This window comes from Salmo salar, unplaced genomic scaffold (genome assembly GCF_905237065.1).
Source record: "Salmo salar unplaced genomic scaffold, Ssal_v3.1, whole genome shotgun sequence".
In the NCBI taxonomy this organism is placed as follows: Eukaryota; Metazoa; Chordata; class Actinopteri; order Salmoniformes; family Salmonidae; genus Salmo; species Salmo salar.
The window spans coordinates 12,501-17,479 of record NW_025549373.1 but is presented as its reverse complement, the minus strand read 5'-3'; the positions used below and the strand labels follow the sequence as shown (position 1 = coordinate 17,479).

Here is a 4,979-nt window from a genome sequence, read left to right as displayed (position 1 = left end):
AGTAGTTCATTACCCAGTAGAGTCACACATAGTCTAGTCCCACTGTAGAGTACAGTAGAGTCCTTACCCCAGTAGGAGTACAGTAGAGGTCCTTCAGTACAGTAGATTCCTTATCCAGTAGGTACGAAGTATAATTCTTACCCAGTAGAGTCCTTACTCCAGTAGAGTACAGTGAGCAAAGAGTGAGTGAGTCCTTACCCGGTGAGTACGGTATAATTCTTACCCAGTAAGAGATAATTCTTACCAGTAGAGTACAGTAGAGTTGTTACCCAGTAGAGTACAGTATAATTCCTACCCAGTAGAGTACAGTAGAGTCCGCCCACCCAGTAGAGTTCTTACCCAGTAGAGTACAGAGAGTCCTTACCCAGTAGAGTACAGTATAATTCTTACCCAGTAGAGTACAGGTAGAGTCCTGTACCCAGTAGAGTACAGTAGAGTCCTTACCCAGTAGAGTACAGTAGAGTTCTTACCCCAGTAGAGTACAGTATAATTCTTACCCAGTAGAGTACAGTATAATTCTTACCCAGTAGAGTACAGTAGAGTCCTTACCCAGTAGAGTACAGTAGGTCCTTACCCAGTAGATACAGTATAATTCTTACCCAGTATAATTCTTACCCAGTAGAGTACAGTATAATTCTTACCCAGTAGAGTCCTTACCCAGTAGAGTACAGTAGAGTCCTTACCCAGTAGAGTACAGTATAATTCTTACCCAGTAGAGTACAGTATAATTCTTACCCAGTAGAGTCCTTACCCAGTAGAGTACAGTAGAGTCCTTACCCAGTAGAGTACAGTATAATTCTTACCCAGTATAATTCTTACCCAGTAAGTACAGTATAATTCTTACCCAGTGAGTGCAGTATAATTCTTACCCAGTAGAGGTACGTCGGTCCACCCACTCCATAGTGATACATTGGAACACCGTCAGCATAGCGAAGAAGAAATTGTCAAAGTTGGTGATTCCTCCGTTGGGTCCAGCCCACTTTCCTCGACACTCAGACCCGTTCACTACACACTGACGGCCGTGACCCGATGCACAGGGCACAGGGTCATCCTCTGCATAGTTATCTGGAGGAGAGAGAGAGTGGGGAGAAAGGGAGAGAAAGAGAGGGAGAAACAAAGAGAGAGGGGGAGAGAGAGAGAGAGAGAGAGAGAGGAGAGAAAGAGAGGGAGAGAAAGAGAGGGAGAAACAAAGAGAGGGGGAGAGAGAGAGAGAGAGAGAGAGAGAGAGAGAGAGAGAGAGAGAGAGAGAGAGGGAGAGAAAGAGAGGGAGAGAAAGAGAGGGGAGAGACAAAGAGAGAGGGGAGAGAGAGAGAGAGAGAGAGAGAGAGAGAGAGAGACAAAGAGAGAGGGGAGAGAGAGAGAGAGATATGGACATACAATTCTGATTTCCACAACAATATACAACTTCTCTCTCCACAGATATATTTTCTGGACGTGGTAACAAGACTGCTATAGTAGAATAACCCACAGCTCTACAATTTCACCTGTCTGCGTCGCATACTGTGTGTGTGTGTGTGTGTGTGTGTGTGTGTGTGTGTGTGTGTGTGTGTGTGTGTGTGTGTGTGTGTGTGTGTGTGTGTGTGTGTGTGTGTGTGTGTGTGTGTTGTATGTCCCCTGTCTACCTGTGCCGATGTAGTAGCAGGATTTATGCATTCGTCCGATGAACAACTCCAGGCCGATGATGGCATAGATGATGATGACAAACAGGACCAGCAGGGGCGATGTGGAGCAGAGGCAGCATGGCCTTCATGATGGAGTTCAACACAATCTGCAGACCTGAAGACACACAGCACACTGGTCAACACACTGGTCAACACACTGGTCAACACACTGGTCAACACACTGGTTAACACACTGGTTAACACACTGGTCAAACACACTGGTCAGTATACTGGTCAACACACTGGTCAAAATACTGGTCAACACACTGGTCAACACACTGGTTAACACACTGGTTAACACACTGGTCAACACACTGGTCAGTATACTGGTCAACACACTGGTCAACACACTGGTCAACACACTGGTCAATACACTGGTCAACACACTGGTCAACACACTGGTCAACACACTGGTCAAAATACTGGTCAACACACTGGTTAACACACTGGTCAACACACTGGTCAGTATACTGGTTAACACACTGGTCAACACACTGGTCAACACACTGGTCAACACACTGGTCAAAATACTGGTTAACACACTGGTTAACACACTGGTCAACACACATGGTCAGTATACTGGTTAACACACTGGTCAACTACACTGGTCAACACACTGGTCAACACACTGGTTAACACACTGGTTAACACACTGGTCAACACACTGGTCAGTATACTGGTTAACACACTGGTCAACACACTGGTCAACACACTGGTCAACACACTGGTCAGTATACTGGTCAACACACTGGTCAACACACTGGTCAACACACTGGTCAGCATACTGGTCAACACACTGGTCAACACACTGGTCAACACACTGTCTAGCATACTGGTCAACACACTGGTTAACACACGGGTCAACACTCTGGTCAACACACTGGTCAACACACTGGTCAACACACTGGTCAACACACTGGTCAACACACTGGTCAGTTTACTGGTCAACACACTGGTCAATATACTGGTCAACACACTGGTCAACACACTGGTCAACACACTGGTCAACACACTGGTCAACACACTGGTCAACACACTGGTCAGTATACTGGTTAACACACTGGTCAACACACTGGTCAACACACACTGGTCAATACACTGGTCAACACACTGGTCAACACACTGGTCAACACACTGGTCAAAAATACTGGTTAACACACTGGTTAACACACTGGTCAACACACTGGTCAGTATACTGGTTAACACACTGGTCAACACACTGGTCAACACACTGGTCAACACACTGGTCAAAATACTGGTTAACACACTGGTTAACACACTGGTCAACACACTGGTCAGTATACTGGTCAACACACTGGTCAACACACTGGTCAACACACTGGTCAACACACTGGTTAACACACTGGTTAACACACTGGTCAACACACTGGTCAGTATACTGGTTAACACACTGGTTAACACACTGGTCAACACACTGGTCAACACACTGGTCAGAATACTGGTTAACACACTGGTCAACACACTGGTCAACACACTGGTCAGTATACTGGTCAACACACTGGTCAACACACTGGTCAACACACTGTCTAGTATACTGGTCAACACACTGGTTAACACACGGGTCAACACTCTGGTCAACACACTGGTCAACACACTGGTCAACACACTGGTCAGCACACTGGTCAACACACTGGTCAACACACTGGTCAGCACACTGGTTAACACACTGGTCAACACACTGGTCAGCACACTGGTTAACACACTGGTCAACACACTGGTCAACACACTGGTCAGCACACTGGTTAACACACTGGTCAACACACTGGTCAACACACTGGTTAACACACTGGTCAACACACTGGTCAGCACACTGGTTAACACACTGGTCAACACACTCGGTCAACACACTGGTCAGTATACTGGTCAACACACTGGTCAACACACTGGTCAACACACTGGTTAACACACTGGTCAACACACTGGTCAGTTTACTGGTCAACACACTGGTCAGTATACTGGTCAACACACTGGTCAACACACTGGTCAACACACTGGTCAGCACACTGGTTAACACACTGGTCAACACACTGGTCAGCACACTGGTTAACACACTGGTCAACACACTGGTCAGTTTACTGGTCAACACACTGGTCAACACACTGGTCAACACACTGTCTAGTATACTGGTCAACACACTGGTCAGTATACCGGTCAACACACTGGTCAACACACTGGTCAACACACTGGTCAGTATACTGGTCAACACACTGGTCAACACACTGTCTAGTATACTGGCCAACACACTGGTTAACACACGGGTCAACACTCTGGTCAACACACTGGTCAACACACTGGTCAGTATACCGGTCAACACACTGGTCAACACACTGGTCAGCACACTGGTCAACACACTGGTCAACACACTGGTCAACACTCTGGTCAACACACTGGTTAACACACTGGTCAACACACTGGTTAACACACTGTCTAGTATACTGGTCAATACACTGGTCAACACACTGGTCAACACACCGGTCAACACACTGGTCAACACACTGGTCAACACACTGGTCAGTATACTTGTCAACACACTGGTCAACACACTGGTCAACACTCTGGTCAACACACTGGTCAATACACTGGTCAGCACACTGGTTAACACACTGGTCAACACACTGGTCAACACACTGGTCAACACACTGGTTAACACACTGGTCAACACACTGGTTAACACACTGGTCAACACACTGGTCAGTAGACACACACAGGAAGAAATCATGTCTTCAGGTCTGGGAATTGATTCTATGTATTGCATTTCGATACGGCGATTTTATTGCATGAGAAAAATAGCTTTGATCAGTCATGTAAATAAAGGCACAGAAAACATTAGCTCACTGTTTAAATAGAAGATGATCAGAGTTTTGACGCAGGAACAGCCAACTACAGCTAACGCATTCTTGTGTGGCTTGAGCACATACCAATACACACACACACGACACACACACACACCACACACACACACACACACACACACACACACACACACACACACACACACACACACACACACACACACACACACACACGATGTGGAGCAGAGTCAGCATGGCCTTCAATATGGAGTTCAATACGATCTGCAGACCTGAAGAGCAAGATTTTACTCAAAGGCTACAACACACACACGACACACGACACGACACACGGCACACGGCACACGGCACACGGCACACGGCACACGCACACGGCACACGGCACACGGCACGACAACACACACGACACACACACACACACACACACACACACACACACACACACACACACACACACACACACACACACACACACACACACACACAC

At 46.8% G+C, this 4,979-nt stretch overlaps 1 pseudogene; it reads right to left on the bottom strand.

The window, feature by feature from the left end:
* Nucleotides 1-869: 869 nt before the first annotated feature.
* LOC123736414 (voltage-dependent L-type calcium channel subunit alpha-1D-like) overlaps nucleotides 870-4,979 on the bottom strand; it is a 12,103-nt pseudogene continuing 7,993 nt past the window's right edge.